The following is a 19,188-nucleotide window of genomic DNA, read 5'->3' as shown; positions in this document are numbered from 1 at the left end:
GCTAAGGATCTCTGATCTGGTTCTGTGGTTTAATGCTCTCCTTTGCACCACCTTCTTTTTCATGATTCTTCCTGCCTCCCACTACTTCCTAGAAAATCCACTCCTTCATAGCCTATATACACCCTGACTGGAAAAGTAATTTTAAGCAGAAAGCAGTTTCTTCTGCTGAGAAAAGTAATCTATGGCTCTGATCATTTGATAGTTCTACTCACGGAAGATCTCTAAGTCTCTGTGTTTTAAAACACCTCCTAAAGACCTTGCTATGTTAGAGCACAGGCCAGATACATTAAAAACTCCGGGGAGCAGCAACTGAATGTGGCTTAATGTCATAGGGAACCATTTAAACCCACAGCACTTATGGAACATTTTAAAGCAACAATTTTTAAGAGAAAGGGGGTGAGAGAAAGGGGAATGAGAATATTCAATTTCCAGATGATTGAAGCAAGCCTCAGTAAGTTCACAATGAGATGCAACTCAGGAGATGGGAAATTTAGCTGGAAAGAGATTTCCATATAGTCAATCCATTTTGCATATTGCTTAATAGAGAGTGGGCTCTAAGTAACTAGTTCCAAAACATTACCCAGGCATCTAGAGTGCATGTTCATGGCACACTTCACAAGTGTTTGAAGCTGAACTCCAGCTTTGATGACAGCTAATTAAAACACAAAAGTGAGACTCCAAGTAAAACTGCCACCTTGCAATCATAAACCGTTCAAAATGCACTCTGGCTGAAAAGCAGACTGCAAGGCAGCTTTGCTGTATCTAGTTCACACATTTGGTATCTACCACGGTTTTGAAAATGACATTGCAAAATAAACACCCTGTCTTACAGCTGATGTGTTTAGCATAAGTCAGATTTGTTTCAGGGAGAACGTCCTTGCAGAGAATAAGAGCTCTTTTGGTTCCCAGCTAAGTCAAGGCTTGAGCTAACAAGCCAATCAATCAGTTCAAGCATTTTGAGATTGCTCTTAAAAGGAGCCGTTTCTGTTTTATTACCACAGTCAGCAGTCACCGTTTAAAAGTCAGCATTTGTCAATAGTTACCCAACTATGGCACTGGTGTGAAAACGCTGATACGTTCCCTTGGCTCGAGCAGTTGTTCAGATACAGCCCTTACTCTCATCACCAGAGGAGACTGTGCCTCTCCAATTTATTTATTTTTTTAAACAAGAAGCCTTTACCTTCATAGCCCATTTGAACACTGGGTTAATTGAGGAGGGCTGTAAGGAAGCAAGGGGACCCAGCAGACATTGGTGAGCCCACCCTCGGAACATGTGTGTGCAACGCATCTAGAGCTGACACAGGCAAGAGAAACTTTTCCACCATGCTTAGTCAGCACGCAATAATTAAAAAGGTGCAGGATGTGATAAACCCGGCATCCGTATCCACTGGGGCCAAACTCGCAAATTCACTGCTAAGCTTTCAAAGCCGAAGACAGGTGTCGGGGGGCTAGGGGGGTTGTTGTCCCAAGGCACTCAGCCATCAAGGAAAACCGTCAGGAGAACATAATTACATCTTCACCTGCCCCAGTAGGCGTCAAACCTGCAGCGCCTTTGACCTCTGGGGAGGTTATCAGAGTTGGAACCGAGCAGCTGCCGGCACCGCTCACCCTCCCCGCGGCGGCGGGGCCGGAGCGCTCTCGCTGCCGGCTGCGCAGAGCCCCGCTCCGGGAGGGCTCCTGCCTCGTCCGTGCCCCGCCGCGGGGTCGCCGCCGACCACGAGGGTCGCGGCCCCGCTCCCCCCGCTTCCTCATCACCGCTGTCCCTTCGGGAAAAAAGCGACAGCCACCGCCACCCCCACGAACCGCCCCCTGGAGTGCCCGGGCCGGCCCCTGCCCCGCGCCGCCTCACCTGCCGCCCGCGGCAGCGACCGCCCCTCGGCCCGGCCCGGCCCGGCCCCGCCGCCTCCTCGCTCACCGTGTCCCCGCCCGGCGGCGGGCGGGAACCGGGCGGGAACCGGGCGGGCGGGCCTGGCAGGCGGCGGCCGCGCATGCCCGCTGCGGGCCAAGGGCATTGTGGAGGCTGCAGTTCGCCGAGCCCTGAGGGCGGGATGTTGCTTGGGCGCTGAGCGCACAGCCTGGGCCCGCTCCTGGCTCAGCGCACAGCCTGCCCCCGGCCCTACTCGGGGCTGTTCCGCGCACAGCCTGCACCCCGTGCCAGCTCCCGACCCCGCAGGGTTCCCCTCCCGTTCCCCTCCCGGCTCTCTTCCCGGCCCGCCCTGCCTTTGCCTCCTCGGCCGATCGGTTTCCTAGAGCGCTGTGCTTTTCCCAGCCGTCTGCATTGCCCACCTTCAGCTCCTCGTCTTTCTCTCAGATCTCCTTCAGCCTCCGCAGAATCATCGAATCATCAAGGCTGGGAGAGACCTTCCAGATCATCCAGTTCAAGTGTCCACCCAGCGCTACCGCTGTAACCCCTAAACACTTCACCCAGCACCAGATCCAAGTGTCTCTTGAACTCCTCCAGAGATGGTGACTTCAACACACCCCTGGGCAATCTGTTCCAGTGTCTGACCACCTTAACAGTGAAAAATTTGTCTCTAATAGTTTATATGACTTTTCCTGGTCCCAGCTTAAGGCCATTTCCTCTAGTCCTCTCATGCTAGGCATGGCAGAAAGAGACCTGCTCCCACCTCATTGCAACCTCCCTTCAGGTGGTTGTAGAGGGCAATGCAGCCTCCCCTGAGCCTTTTCTTATGCTGTACCTCCCATCACCTTCCCACACTGTCCTACGCCTGTCACTCTGGGTCCCTTTCTCACCCTCTGCTTCCCCTGCCCGACAGGCTTCTTGCTGTCCACACTCCTTGCCCTCTTCCTCTCAGAAAAAGGTGCTAAAAGCAGAGGACAGCCATCCTTATGATGAGTACACACCTCCAAATCCACCAGGAAAACCAGACAGATCACAGGCACCTGCATCCTTAGTGGAGGAAGGTTCCTTCCCACCAGGGAAATTGTGACAGCGGTGGCAGGTCACATTCACATGGTGGTGTTTGCTTTGGTCAGGCTTCAGCAGACAAACCCAGAGACCATTACAGCTTGAAAAAAACACCGAGAGCATGCTGAGCCTGCAGCAAGAGCTTGGCTCACCTGAGCAGGTGGGCACCTGTGTGTCATAGCACCTCTGCCCCCAGCCTGTCCCAAAGTCAATGGGGCTTTTGTCATTCACTTCACTGCCGCTTTTGTTTCTCATTGAAGCTTCCCATTTCCAAACCTGTACAGAGCTCTCACTCAACGGGAAGGACAGATAGAGGTTTTGTAGCATCTTTCACATTAGCTGGTGTTTGTATGCATAGCTAAATGCTCCCAGAGTGACAGGACTGCTAAACATACATGCAGGAATTTAATATTGAAAAGTTTGCTTCTGAAAAGCTGATAAACGTTTGGGGGAAATCAAATCTAAAAGCTTAGTGCTCCTTCCTCCAGCCTATTTTTTCTGCCTTACAGATTTTGTAGCTAATAATCTGAAGAATTAACTTGTGTTACAAGAGATACACAGAAGAATTGAGGGTTTTCAGGAATGCTTGTTGCTACTTAAAATTTAATTTCATTACAGTCTCTGTGAATTCTAGTGTTGAGCTCCCACGGACTGACAAGGCAAATGTCAGGCTTCAGAGATTTGCTTTTCAGTTTGCTCAAAAACTGTTACACTAATGAACTCCATTGCAAGAGATACCAGCTACTCTGCATCTCATTAAGTTTCGGAGTTATAGTCCAGTCTTGGGTAGACTTCAGAATGTTGGCCCCACATCCCTTTAACTAGAGCAACAGTACCAAATAATCATTATCATCATAATTTTAATTATTTCACTGAAATTTTGACTGGAATAAAAAGTCACTATTTCAACAATGTTTAGAGATATCTATTAATCTTCCCAAAGTGTTTTTGAGCAGAAATCCTGACTAAGATTTCACAGATACCTGCTTGCATAGTCACGTAAATGTCATCGGCAGTGCTACTTTTCCTCCTTGTTATGAAATATTTAATGAACCAGTCAAAAGCCAGACACTACAGTAATTTGAATCCAGTGGCCAGTCACGTATCACAGACGATGAATGGCTAAAGACACAGACATAATCGTTCAAGAAAAAAAGAACACCCATAAGCTGAAATGTGTTTCTATGAAATATTCATAGGGTTGTGGTAATTTATTGTCATATCTGCTTTAGAATAACCTGCAATGGAAAAAGAGCATAATCGGATAAACTTTTCATGCAAAATAGTTCATTCGTTATTCCGGGAGTAAGAACTTTGTAGTTCTTACACACACATCTGTTTAAGCACATTATCTGTATGGGTCAGGGATGCGTTTTCCTTAATGCAAGGTTTTCCAGGGGAGACCTACTGGAAGCAGTGTAAACATGCTAATGGCAGAGACAGCCCCTTCAGGTGGTCAGGCACAGGTGCCTGGTGCCGTTTTGACAGTTTAGGTTGCCCAAGTCCTCTGCAAAAGGCTGGTAGATACAACATGGGATCTATAAGAAGACACTGCCTGCCTTGAACTTGAGCTTCAATGTAGTGTCACACAGTTACATTGCCCAAATCACTTCATTCAGGGAATAAATCCACTTTTACAGACACAGGCAGGGGATGGGCTCACAACTGGGATCTAGAACAGCTAAGTTACCCTTTACAGTTCAATAGACAGAGCAGTATCTCCAACGTTAGCAAACACTGGGCTGCTTCCATTCATCCTCTCCACACACCACCTTCTATACCTGTGCTACAACTCTCTCTGTATGTACAGCCTCTTTGAATGAGAAAATGCCAGAGGGTTGGGTCCTGGAAGCTGACTTCACCCAGCAGAGTCACTGATGTGCCTGCTCATGAACATTAACACGTGGGACTGCAGCACTCCAAGCCTTGCTCAGCTGAAGTCAACTAGATCCACTGGCTTCTTTGTGTGTGTTTCTGTGTGAGGCTGCCTCAGTTTTTTTGGCCATTTGCCTAATGCCTCTGCTCTCCCTTGCTTTTCACTACTTCTGTGTGATGCACAAATTGTGGGCACTTGTGCTTTTAGCCTTTCCTCAGCAGGATGGAGAGAAGGATCTACTGGGATCTTGCTGGGATTTAGTCACTCAGATCTTTTTAAATGTCAGCTTTGTGAAATGCATTTGATGGGGGTAGTGGGACACACAGCCCCAAGGGATGCAGCAGTCTGTCTGTGGTATAATCACAGCTCAGCAGAGCCTTGGGCCAACCAGACGGTGTGTAAAACTGGATGAGCACCAGTGATTCCAGTCTTGTAAGAGGTAATAAGCAACATCCGTGGAGTGTGCTGCTGCCTAATCATCCTGCCAAGGAAAACTGTTTCAGCCAAAAACCTCAGTGAAGCCATTTGGGACTGAAGGCACCATGGAACTCTCTGTACATCCGCTCAGCATATGCTAAATGCGGGCAGCAGAGAGAGCTGAACAAGGGACTTTGAAAGTGCTGTATGCCTCAAACCTCTCTTACAAATTCATGTAACTCACTAAAGAAATTATACATATTCATGTAATTTTATCTCAGGACTATGAATTTGTTTGGAGGGGATAAATGCTTTCTTGCCTCCAAAGAGCAAGATTTCATTAAACTGTCTCACTTTGGGAAAAAGCAAGCAGTGACCCCAATCTCTGCAGTACCTGGCAGCCAGTAATAGCTGTATCATGATCAGTATCTGCCCTCTCATAGCAATTTTTCACACACTGACGTTGAACACATGCAGGAGTAAAAAAAGAAATAAATCTGCTGCTGAGCAATGCTGCCACTGAAATGACTCGTGCCTATGAGGCAGTGAGGACACTGGGTGTTCTGAAAGCGCAGCTGATCCCAGTGTTTCACTCCTTAAGCCCAAGGGCTGGGTAATTGCTGGTGTTGCCAAAGAAGGTTAAGGCTTTGTCTTGTTGCAAGTAAAATGAGGTGAAATGAGCACATGTGCTGTTAAACAGGGGAGCAAACATGACTATTCTATACAAAGACAGACCAAAAAAAAGTCTTCTAAGGATGACAGTTAAAACTATCCACTAGTTTCATGGTGATGCTAAGAGAACAAGAAGACTTCCCAGTCCCACAAGCAGGGCACCAAGCCCTGCTTCTGCTGCTAGCAGTGGGATCCCACTGAGCACAGAAGTGAGCAGCTCATGGTAATCCACACTAGCATGACAGCAAAGCAATGGAGAGAATAGCTTTTTCCTAGCTCCTCCAGGAGTGGTAACAGGTTCTGCTTGGTTTTTGCAGTCGTCTGCTTGGTTGGGAATGCAGGCTAGTTAGATAAGCAAACACCTGATTTATTTAGCCATTCACTCATTTAACAACATAGTACAGGCAAACTATTATGCAATAAGGAAATTTTCCATATAGCAGGAAATTCATTCATCTACTTGAAGTAGATGTTTCTGTTAAATAGAAAAAGACTTGCACTAATCTAAAATCAACTAAATGTAAATCTCCACAAAGCAAAAAAGGAATAGGTGCATACTAGTGACAATGAATAAAAAGAATGGGAAAATGGAGAAATCCAATGGCAGTCAGCATCAACAGATGTGCCAAAATCTCCCTTGTATGACAAAATTACTGTCTCATTAAATATTAGCAACTATCCAAAACCAGGAAAGTGTTAAAATCTTGTTGCTGTATAAATTATCTAAGACACTCCTGCCAATTATAGACTTGCTGTGAGGAAGAGAGACATTGGTAATCATGACAGTGACTGTTTGAGTGTCGTGTGAATATTCTCGGAGGATTATTCAAATCAATCATTTCTTGTCCATGTAGGAAAGATTCATCACTCTTAGTACCTTGTGTCACTCAACAACTGAATTGATGGTGCTCTGCTCTCTGTGGTGTTATGTAGTCTGCCTATTTAAGGCGACAGCACTGTCACATATTTAACTGCTGAGGTGAAGATCTGTCCAGCAGAAAGTAGGAGAGCATGGGCCCAGAATCCATGAGAAACATTACACAGGTTGTAAGAGACCAGTTCCCTTATGCACTGAGCAACGTCCCACCCAGAGGCATTTTTGGAAGTAGCAGGAGCAATGCTGGCTTTTGCCACTGTGGCAGGGCATGAGAGGGCTCTAGCTGCAGGGGAAATGTGATCCATTTAATCACTCTTCTTCTACACAGGATGTTTATGAGACCTGCTAGCCATGTCTTGTCATTACAAATCCTCCAACTGCAATGCCTGGCATCCCTGTTCATTGAGAATAACTCCCATATTTGATGATGTTCTTGCCCCTGGCTTTCCCAGCCCTGTGTGCTCTGACCTCCCCTCTCACACCTGCTGTTCTGCATAAAGAGGGCCTCCTATCACCACAACTTCTTTCATCTTCCCACCCTTCCTGGCAGGAATTCCTTGAACAGAGGGCTGCGTCCTGCTTCCATGAGAATTACTGTTGGTAAGAGACATGACTGAAAATGTTCAATGTCTGTGTGTTTACTAAACTGTGACTACATAAATTTTGGTCCTTGACTTGGCTTGATACATCTGGTCTTACCTTTCTTTTTGTATATCATGAGGTGTAATTTATCAATTCTGTTTTTTGTTTTTAATTAATATGCCCCATCTATTTTTTCTACCTCTTTCTGTAAACTATGCATGTATAAAGACTGATTTCAGCTCATTGTCACAAGGGAATGCATTAAAGCTGCAGATGTGCTTTTGCAAAGCCTTAAGCACCTGATTTTGTAAATTGAATAAAATACCATCTACATGTTACTGCTAAAAGTGCCTAGTATCAACTGGGTTTCAGTACCACAGGGCTTCCCTGCTTCTGTTTGAGAAACAAAACTAACACCAGCAAATGGTAACATGAAAGGGAATTTGATCTTTAATAAAATAACAAAACAAAGTCTTCACAGAGGAGTAGTTTCTTTTTTTCTACATGTAACAAATGTTTGTAACAAAATAAAAGAGCGTTTAACTCTTCAGGCTGGTGATAACAAATAAAGATGTGGTTCACCTTGACTTTCACACACTCTGTCTCTCTTTTCAAAGAGCTTCTTTCCTTTAGTCATGAGCTCTTCGGGGACAGGATTTTTAACAGTTCTTTCTGCCAGCTTGTGGTTACCAGAATATTTGCTTTCCATTTTTTAAAGTGTGTGTTGTGGCTCCCAAGTATCCATCTGTAACTCTCTGAAAAATATCTGGTAGCTTGTAGCTAGAATATATTTTGGGATGCCTAGTTTATCACTGGTTAGCTCAGATGCTGAAGTTTAAACTGACACCTGAAATTCACCAAGATGAGCAGTCCTTTGAAGATCCTCTCTTCAGCCATCTCTTCCAGGTCAGCTTGCTGTAATCCTGAGAGTTTATTGACATTACTACCGAGGGAGAGAATTTTTTTTTTTTTTTTTTTTTTTGCTTTGCTTTAAGACTGCTTATGTCACAGGTCATCCTCACTCCGTGTATCCCTTCTGCACCTCTAATGAGATATAATGTCTTTCATTCACATAAGGTTTTGGCAGTGCATATCCTATTTTTTAGGAAGTGGTTTTACAGGAAAGGAATCAGTTCTATGTGTTACACCTCCAAAGGAAAAGTGTGAGGTCTGGACATAGAAAATAACTATCCCTGCTTCACTTGATGGTTGAACAGTCCAGTCTCTTGCTCTCTAAACTATCTGCTTTTTGTAAGATGTGAGCTTTTCCCCAGGGTAGCATAGCCTAACTTTCATCACCTTCATTTAATGACACACAGATATGAAACAAGTAGGCATTATACCTCCTCCCAAGACTGCAGCTTGAGAGCCATGTCCTTCCTGCAAAGCAATGGGCAACATCAAGACTAATGCTAAGAAATCTTTGCTTTGCACCGCAGTCTTCCTTCAGAACAATTGCTTTCATTTTCAGCAATTTGTTTTTGTATGCATGCACAACCATTATTGTTCCAAATCTGAGTGGGGATGACTTACAATGATTCCTCTACTCCAAAAACCCTACTGCCCACTACCTGGGGAAGTGGTCGTCATTCCATCCTTCTCCCACTTGCAGAGGAGTCTGGACTAGCTGGCAACTGCCTGAAAAGATTCAGATCTTTCTTCTCAGTGAGAACAAATGTTCTGCTTATCTTTTCCTCTGAGGGCCAGACTGTGACAGAGAATGGAAACTGTTTGTCGTGCTTTTCAGGATGACCCTGTTCCAGCCAGATAGCTGGCATAGCCAGAAGGCAATGCCAACTACCAATCCTTGTGTGGCATTGTTTTCAGATGGGAATGTTTGGTCTCAGTGAATTTTCCCACGACTTAACTAGAACTTTGCCCTCCTTGACAGCAGCCCTAGGTACCAGAGAAGTGAATTGGAAGAGCCAGGCCAGGTAATAAACCTGGCTCCCTTGATGGATTCTGTCTGCCCCAGGAAGTATGTTACTATGAGCTCAATTTTTATCTAGCACAGTAAAATAAATGAAATCAAGGCAAAGAATGAATTCAGCATCTGTCTGTTTGCTGGAGAATTTATACATAGGATGGAAAAGAACTCTCCAGGGTGAAAGCAACACAGCTGCTCTTTTCCCTTCCCTTCCCTTCCCTTCCCTTCCCTTCCCTTCCCTTCCCTTCCCTTCCCTTCCCTTCCCTTCCCTTCCCTTCCCTTCCCTTCCCTTCCCTTCCCTTCCCTTCCCTTCCCTTCCCTTCCCTTCCCTTCCCTTCCCTTCCCTTCCCTTCCCTTCCCTTCCCTTCCCTTCCCTTCCCTTCCCTTCCCTTCCCTTCCCTTCCCTTCCCTTCCCTTCCCTTCCCTTCCCTTCCCTTCCCTTCCCTTCCCTTCCCTTCCCTTCCCTTCCCTTCCCTTCCCTTCCCTTCCCTTCCCTTCCCTTCCCTTCCCTTCCCTTCCCTTCCCTTCCCTTCCCTTCCCTTTTCCCTTTTCCCTTTTCCCTTTCCTTTTCATTTTCCTTTTCATTTTTGTTTTTAATTTTAATTTTCCTTTTCATTTTTGTTTTTAATTTTCATTTTCATTTTTTCTTTAATTTTCCTTTTCCTTTTTTCTTTTCTTATAGTGGAAAACATATAGCATTTGCCTGTGTATTTGAGCAGGACGTTTGGCTCCTTCCATTCATATCACAGCAAGACAGAGCATTTCTCAGACAGGATCATTCCCCTGCTCTTTCAAAGCACCACTGTCTGTGAGCATGTCCCAGCTCTCCCCTCACGTGCCTTGTGCTGACAGAAAAATCATCTCCATCTGAGGCTGCACCATCTCCCTGCAGCTACAGCCCCCTGTGAGCTGTGGCTGCCTTCCCCCTGTTCCCTCACTTACAGATGACACATCCCATCTCATTTATATTATTAAAATTATTTCCATGGGGTCACCTTCTGCTTCACGCCAGAAATTATAGAGAAAATTAAGCTCTTCCTCTTGTGCCACTTGGATTTAAATTGTAGATTTTAAATCTGTCCTCGCTTCTCCATCCTTTAATTTTCCACAGGCAGTGCCACTGCAGCAGCAGCTCCTAGTGACTGCATTAGACGTTAAATAAAAAGAAATCTCAAGCGCATCGACTCATATGTTGTTATGATGAGTGAGGTGGATAATAACAAACATGCAGTAGTCCAATCACCCACTGGGTCTCTCTCCATTTTCTTCACAGAAAACCTAAACAACCTGCTGTGTGGAGTATGAAGAAGGTAATATCAAAAGAACATCTGCACGTTAGCGTAGTGATTAGCTTGTAGAGTAGCACCCAGTGGTGAAAGGGCTTTTCCTTTCCACGCACAAAAATGACATGTCACGTGAAGGGATGCTTACACCGAAGTCAGACCTAATATCTGTTGTGACTTCTCGATCATTTCATCAAAAATACTTCCATGCAGGTGAATTTGGAGAAGGCATTGCACTATTTAAGGTAAAGTGCTGGACTTTTTTAGGAAGTGTAATCGCAAATACTCTTTCACAGCCAAAAATGCTGCCAGGAATGAGTAATTCTTGGTATGGGATGCAGACAATACAGTAAATATGCAAACCAATACTTTGGAAATTGTGTCTTTCACTTAAGCTTGATTTAAATGTGTGAATTCTTTGCAGCTTTCTGGTATTTACTAGTCTTTACCATTGTCTTTCTTTATTACAGGTCTGAAAGAATTGCTGCCATATGGAGAGATGGAGCAGCCAAGAGTCATATTCACCGGCAATGCACTATTCAAAGCAATTAGAGGCTGCCAGTCCTCATGGTCCCAGACCAAAGCTAACCTTTGTAGCAGCACTATTAGGTTTTCTTGCTTCTTTTTCCAAGTCAGATGGTGTTGGCACTCTCTTGTGAAGAACACTGGGTCAGATAGTCTGCAGGGTTACTCCTGATGGCAGTCCCTGTGCTAACTGAGATGCAGCTGCGTCCACAATTACTTTCAGTTTAGGAGACAGAATAATCCTCTGCATTTTTTCACTGTGTGCAGCGTGGATCTGATAGGTCTCACCTAAGTACTGGAGCAGAGATGGAAGAAAGGAGGAGCTTTTGCTCTTTCTTTGAGCAAATGACTCAGCTATTCCACAGAGAAGCTACACAATAAAAATTAATCCAACACTTTCATAGTGTCTTGTGACTAAATACACAACTGCTTAATGAAGCACCAGGCTATCTGTTCAGCCTTCCTTGCAGCATATCCTTCTACCCACATCATACTCCAGAATGTGGCTGGGGAGTGAGACGGGTCAGAGACACTGGAAAGATGAAAGATATTGGATTAGCATTTTTGTCCTAGAGCTGTAATAGAAATCTTTAGTAAGCAAAGCCCAGGCGTGAAAATCACATTGTAGCTTGAAGATGAAGTCCAATTTTGAGCTGAAATTCACTCCCTTTAGCGGTCTCAAGGCCAAAGTATGCACAGAGACTCTGTAAGTCCTATTTTCAAGGTGTTAGCGGCACATAGATCCCTCTGCTGGTTCTTCTGTACATGAATGAATTGGATCCAGAGCACAAGCACAAGCTCATGTCAGAGCACTGCTGTAGGCATGTTTGAAGACAATTTTGCCAGTTCCAAAATCAAAGATTAAAAGAAAATCTGACCAGAGGAGTGCTGACACATTCTGAAAATTTAGAGGTGAAAGGGATCTGGGGTCTTTTAATAAACTGTTATAAAAGTAAAACTGCGAAATACTACTCTTCTGCATGTAAACTTCAAGGCATGTTCCCAACTTTGAATCTCACTTGTAGACTGTATTCCTCTTCTGTTTCCTTTTACAAGACATAGTGATATTCTGCTTCATTAAGAAAGTCCATGCAAACTCCTCTGAGCTCTAAACATCTGATTCTGCTGACGGGGCTCTTATGGACATATTTATGCTACAGAACTTTTCTTCAAACAGATAGCAGATGTGACATGTGACTGTGATGGTTATAGTCCAAGCCTTTCAGCTGTGACTTTGGTTCTATGATCATTAACTCCTGTAGGATTACCCACCAAAGTGGTCCTAGTTCTCTAGTCATCACACAGTCTGTTCAAGGACAGCCTTCATGCAGAATAAGAAATGGAATAAGGAACCACAGGCAGCACTCTGAGACCAGGCAGCCTCAGACAATAATGCCCCCTGCTGATATTTGAACAATTCAAGGGAAAGAGATGGCTCAGAGAGCTGGCAATGGCAGCAAGACTGATAAAAGCAGCAAGAACACGTGTGAGGAGCACAGACAGGCAGCTTGGGAGCTGCAGGAGCACCTGGAGCACAGCTCACACCATGATGCTTGCAGACACACCTCAAGGTTGATATTCCATACAGCCCATGGTCACCTCACTTGGGGGGAAACTGAGATGAGATGGCAGTGACATGACTGAAGGTGTAAGCATGTATGGGTATGCAAATTTCTTTCTAATTAGGGTTTCTGTAATGCCTGAGTCCTCTTACCAGCCCAACAGGTATAATCCTTTACAGCCAAGTGCTGACAGCAATTTCATTGCCTCCTATGAACCACTACTTGTAACATCTTTACTGAAATTTGGTGTTGAAACTTGGGTTGCTCTGTGTTATGTTCCATTATTACATATATAGAACAGCTGTTTTCAGTTCTTCCAAGGAAACCAATTTTATATTTTATACTGAGTATCCGTAGTCTAGGAGTTACAAACTTGTATATTTAAAATTAAAATAAAGCTCAGATATTTGAGCAAAAAGACTGCTGCTTAGTTTCCTCATCTTCCCAGGAACAAAGCCAGCCATTTTGTTACATCCACTGAGAGCCGGCCTTGGCTTGGAAGAGCACTCCTGTAAACTTCCTGTGGGGTGCCATCGACTCTAGCACAGTGGAAGTTGCTGTACTTCCACCCACATACCTTCAGCAAGCTTTAAATCGTCCTAGGAGCCACATCTGTGCAAAAAATACAAGGATGAATATGTAATTTTCTTGCCCCATGAGTATGTAATTTTCTTGCCACACGTGTATCCATGGTCTAGGGGGGAAGAACAGCCTCCTCAGCCACAGAAAAGCTCTCTGGTGATCAGGGCAAGGCGTTTCAGTCAATATAATCCTGTGAACTGGGAGCCTCAGGGCAAGAGACAGGACCTGGCTCTGATGCCACCCTTAGGTGAGTTACTTCCTACTGTAAACACAGCCCGTGTTTCCAAACAGCTTCTTCCTGCCCATAGACTTGCTTAGAGAGCCAAGGTAGATTGCTGCTAAGTTTGCTGTGGCAGCCTGTCAGCATCAGATAAAGATGGCATTTGCAAAAATAACAAGACACCCTAAGAAATCTGAAAAGTGAGGTTGGATTTTACTATTACCACTACCCAAAAACCACTGTGTATTAGTGTGCCCTTGGGAATACTTTCAGACAGTGAAATCCAGTTTCCTTATCATGTGCAGAAAACACTGTGAAGTTAAAGCCCTCGGTGGCTTCTTAAGCTTTTATCACTGGATTTATGTCAGCAAAATAGCATGGAAAGTGTATTCAAGTGGTTATTATGCACCACTCTGATCAGGCCACATCAAGTTGTATCTGGCACCTTGCATGCAAAGGAAATCTGCTTCTGATGGAAACTAATGCATGGTTAATTTGCTACATTAGCATGTGATAATTAGTACGCAGGGCTTATGATGTATTACAACTACATCTTAGTATGCATGCATGCAAATAGACACATAATACATCAGTGTGTTAAATGCAGGCATCTCTAGGACAGAAGGTGATATAAACAAATCTAAGCAGAAGTTTTGGACACAGAATGAGGGCTGCATAATGACTGCCTCAATTTACAGTCCAATAACATATTATATATTCCCCGCACACCCTTGAACAATGTGCATATATTAAATCTCTAATCTGTCTACTTTCATATTCGTGAATATATTAGGACTTTCTGTGGTTCTTTCTTTTTAAAATGCGCAGTCCAGGGTCACTTAAATAGTTGCAGCTTGAAGATGAACACTGTGGCTGTGTCAGAGCAGGACATCTCATCACTCTCAGTTTTGTGCATCTGTAACCATGGTGACTTTGTGGCTGCAGCTTTCCCCCGAGTTGGTGTAACCTGGGGTGGATAAAGGCATGCTTCTCCGTCTGGTGCGGATGTCACGTACAGCATCTCTTAGGATACATTTTTAATTACCATGTTCTCTTAATTACTCCTTCTGATTTCCCTGGTGAATTGCCTTTCTCGAGTTTCAGTGACTCACTGTGAAACCAAGTGATATCTTTGCTGTCTTCAGTCAGGAAAATTCATCCCAGACCTCTGCACCTTCTCAAGGACATCACTTATCTGAAAAGCGATGCAACCTGGTGCTTTGTGCTTGTGGCTACCAACCAAATGTGGTGTTTTACAAGCAGACTTCCTTCTCTCAGCTGCTAGCCTTGCCAAAGCACACAGGAGAACACGGCTGTCCTGTCCAAAATGGCCTTTGAGGGCAGCCCTGCTTTGGCTGCAGGCTGGCTGAGCTCAAGGTGGGCTCCACCATAACATCTCCTCTCAGGGAGGTACAAGGACTGCAAGATGGTGACTCCAGAAGAAGTGCAAAGGCTCTCATCACCCCCTTGTCCATTTGGTCCTCTCCCCAGCTGTCAGGCACTCTGGAGATAGACTCATAGACCTGTGGGACATGGTGTCATCTTGGTGTTCAGGGGGGGAATCTGTGGGCTGCCCAGAAAATAGATCCCACTCATTGGGAGCTACAGGCACGAGTCTGTAAGAAGTGTGCACTGTGTAAATCTCACTAGCCCATGCTGAGAGGGGGCTTATCCAGGCAGTGTCCGCTGTCACCACAATCTTTTTAGATTGCTCTGCTACTGCACAGTTTGCCAGGACCAAACCACTCTGGATTTAGCCTTTTATTTGACAAGGTACATAGCTAAGAGCTATAAAATGCATAATCTGTATAATATAAATCTGTATAATCAGTATAAAATATATAATCTGTCGCTTTTGAGCAATCACTTCTCCTGGTGTGTTAAACCCACCCCTGGGCAGAGGTCACGGCAGCACAAGCCCTTCACCCTGGGCAGGTGACACAGACCATACACACATTTTACAGCCACACAGCATCAGGCTGAGCAGCTGGGGAGGGGCAGTGCCAGACTGTAGGGGTGTTTTTCTCTCAGTGTACCTGGGGGGATTGTCTTCAATTTGGCCTTCATGAACTGCACCGTAGGTTAATCTGCATTTAAAAGAGCACCCATGTATTCTTCCACTTAAACTGCACTAAACATAAGCAGGAACTGCACTATTTCTTTTTTCTACCTGAGCAGTCATAGATCTTCTTTTCATGAAGTCATCCTTAGCTGAGCCATCTCTGTAAATAGCTGTTGAGGTGCATTATTTATCACCGTCAGATGTTCAGCACACGAACCCGAGCAGCAGGTGGCCATGGGATCACCTTCTCGCTCAGATGGGATGGGGGGGATTTATGGTGAAAAGCTGTGCCATGGAAAGAACACACAGTACTTGTTAATTAAGGACAAGCAGCTGAAGACCAGTACTGCTGCATTTCTGACAGAGGGCAGCATTGAGTTTTTTATCATATAAAATAAAACCCCAACAAAACACTTCTTGGCTCTCCAGTGATTGCGCAGTTCAGAAAGAAGAAAAGCTCCTCACTCATATTTTTCAAAAAAATGTGCTTTTAACTAAAATCTCATTTTAAAGCTGGCTATTTTTTTTGAGACTGTTTTGGCAGAGGGAGGGCAGGGTTGAGGTTGTTTGCTCACAGCTTCATGGAAAATGCTGCTTTCTGGTCTGCCCCTTGCCAGGCCTTTTCTGCTTCTCCTCTACCCAAGGCCATGAAAGTCACCAGAACTACCTGGGCAGCCTTGTAAGGGAAATATGTCCTGTAACACCCAGCTGCTGTTCCCCTTTTTTTGGGGGACCTGTGGAAAGGAAGGATCTAGGGGTACTCAGAAATCATCTGGGGAGCCACCAGCTCCTGCTGCAGACAGCAGTTTTGTGAACCAACTTTGGACTTGAATCCCTTTCTCACTAAAGGTTTCTGTTCTCTCCTGAGTTTTAATAAGACCAGAGAGCTGTGAGGGCATCCCCACAGCTGCAGCAGGAGGGGATGCTGCTGAATGGCACCCTGGGCAAAGGGCTGGACTCAGGAAGTTTTGTCTATCTCTGTTTCCTGTTAGAAACACATATTTTTTCCCTGCCAGCAAGGAACAAATTAATTTAATTCCAACATAATTTATGATTAGAAGCAGTCCTTGATGTGGGAATTTACAGCAAAGTCTGTATCTAACTTTCTAATGTTCCCTGTTACATCTCTGGGCTCTGGCTGCACCTCCATTTGTAATTGAAAGGAGGCAATTCCTGTATGAAATTTCTAGAAGAGTGGGTGCACCATGAACTCAAGCAGGCAATTGGAAACTTGCTCACTTAGGAGACATTTTCCAGTAAATGTGGATGTTTCCCAAAAACAGTGGGTGTGAGAATGTGTGTGTTATCTGCTGCAATACCGCCTCCCTGTAGGCATTTTCATTATAAGTTTGGGAGAGAACTGCTGCATATTCCATCTTTGCCCTGTCTCATTGATATTCATTCATTCTCTAGTGGGCTTAATGTTGCTGTCTGCACAGGGGAAAAAATTAAAATAACAAGACAAGGAAATAATAGAAGAAGGAGGTGATTCTTTTTTAAACTTCTCTTGTGAGTGAAGACAAGGATTTATTCGTCCCAAGCCTTTGTTCTGGGAGCCCTCGGCACAGCAGTTGTCAGAGCAGGTTGCAGGAACAAGGTATTCAAATGCCTCAGAATACATCTATAAATCATGTCACCACTTTTCTCTGCAGGAGCCAAAGGAGTAGGAGGGAAGAGAGATGAGAACAGCGAACAGATCAAACAAGCAACCTTTGGAGGAGACATCAGCCCCACCGTGATCCTTGGCATGATGTGAGCATCTTTGAGGGTTCCTGTAGGTAGTTTTATTTGTCTAAAACGGGATGGACCCTAACCAAATATTTATGTGTCTCTCCAGTGGCTATCAAAATATTGGAAGTTCTTTGCTCATTTGGATTGAAAGTCTTCAAAGGAGCTCAAGTTGTCTTTATTTGCAAGATGATCTGAGCACCTATGTCACATGTCTGCTTTTAGAAATACTTCTTGCAGTACAGCCAAGGCAGGCTGATGGATATTGTCCAGCTGTCCTGGCAGGCAGAAGTTGTGCAACCCCTCCAGGGCAAAGGATATTTGGACAATGAAAGGGAAATGAGGATATTCCTGCCTCACCCAGCCCTGATTGCATTAGGAAGGATGCAAATGTCTGTACAGCTTTACCTGGAGGTCAAACAGGACCAGATCAGGCCAGGGTCTGCGGAGGGAAGCTCAGCTAAGTGGTCAGGTCTCACAAGCTGAGGCCACTCGGTGCTCCTCTGCCATAGGCTGGGCCAGGCAGTGGGGTTGCTCCCCAGCCCTGGAACCCCTCATGCCACACAACCAGACAGCCCAACATGGGCACTGCTGACTGTCTGTGGAGCTGGTGGCCAGTCACCATGGTGGGAGAGGCTGCTGTGCTCCCCTCCTGACTCCTTGGGCCCATTGTCCCCTTTCCATCCCCTGCACATTGCCAGTTAGTCTTTCTGCTGCAATCTCTGCCAGATCTCACTCCATGTCTGGTCACCCCTTGTGGCCCGAGCTGTGTCACTGGCTGCCATTCCTGTTCCTTTGATCACTGCCCACCCCAAGAAGACCTTGAGCAATTGTGTGCTCAGAGCAGCATAACATTTTGACTGTAGCTGCCAATAGTTTGCCTACTTTGTAAGGGGTCTTTGGGTGAAATCCTTTCAGGCCTGATGCTTTCACCTATGGACTACAGTATTTGTACAGAGGGGTTAATGACAGGCTTTATGGGTCTGGTTTTATGGGCTTTTAGGTGCTGTGCTTCATTTGTGCCTTCACTTCCCCTGTCTGTCTTTCTGCATGTCTGGGATGTGGAGCGAAAAGTTGCTGAAGTTCACATTAGCCACACCATCTTTTAATGTGCCTTAACTACTCCAGATCAAGACTAACTCAGGGCAGCTTAAATTTGAACCTGCTTGTATTTGCACCTAGAAGGAGAGTAGATTACCCACTTTTATCCTATGAGCTGTATAGGAATGGTGAAATCAGAGGCACCAAGAGTTCAACCAATTATGAAACTGTCCGCAGCACTACCATGCTGCTGTCTGTCAAATGCATGAGGACCAAGTTTTGCAGAGACCAAACCCAGCAACTTTGTTTATCTTCTGTGCAAATCCAGAATACTACTGGTTATCTTAACTTTAACCTACCAAATTTTAAACTTTGGGTGGAAAGAAACCTAAAAGTGGCAACTAAAGGTGGCAAATGCTTGCAGTTTTGTTGGCAACATCCTTTAATGACCTGCAGCCTTCCAGATGTAGGTCATGTTTACTATATCAAATGCTAGCAAACAGCAACAATACAATTTCACAGAATGAACCACAAATTTTAAGCAGCAAAAATGCTGCCTTTTGAGCTTCTGTCCTAGATTAAGCATCTTTTAAGCCCCAAACAGGCAAAAATTAGGTTTTCCTTTTTCACACCTCACCTCAAGATGACTGAAGCATTTATTGAGTGCTTGTAACATTCTGTGTGATTGTAGTAGCAAGCAAAGCAAACTGGGCCACAGAAGAGCTGTAATGTCAGAGGAAAGCACAACAGCACCATTAAGCAGATGATTTCATGCCTGGAAGAACAACCCTCAAAATGCACATTTGGAGAACATGGAGGCTGTGCACAGTCCAGTCCAGTGCCAGGGCTAAGGGTAGGGTACAAACCTTTAGCAAACAGCAAATCACCATTTTGTATATGAGCTG

General features: G+C 44.9%; 1 protein-coding gene across 6 annotated transcripts in view; it reads right to left on the bottom strand.

The window, feature by feature from the left end:
- Positions 1–2,304, bottom strand: part of POMGNT2 (protein O-linked mannose N-acetylglucosaminyltransferase 2 (beta 1,4-)) — a 31,667-nt gene extending 29,363 nt beyond the window's left edge. For 3 of the 6 annotated variants that reach the window (XM_072925759.1, XM_072925760.1, XM_012571720.5), the window contains exon 1: positions 1,850–2,001. The gene's annotated coding sequence lies outside the window, so the exon portion shown is untranslated. Of the gene's footprint in view, positions 1–1,849; positions 2,002–2,286 lie in introns of those variants that run through there. The other 3 variants (XM_072925761.1, XM_030265034.4, XM_032746749.3) reach the window with 3 other exon arrangements.
- Positions 2,305–19,188: the final 16,884 nt, after the last annotated feature.

Source organism: Taeniopygia guttata, chromosome 2, assembly GCF_048771995.1.
Source record: "Taeniopygia guttata chromosome 2, bTaeGut7.mat, whole genome shotgun sequence".
Classification (NCBI taxonomy): Eukaryota; Metazoa; Chordata; class Aves; order Passeriformes; family Estrildidae; genus Taeniopygia; species Taeniopygia guttata.
The sequence above is the reverse complement of the archived record's forward strand: the minus strand, read 5'-3'. Positions and strand labels throughout refer to the sequence as shown.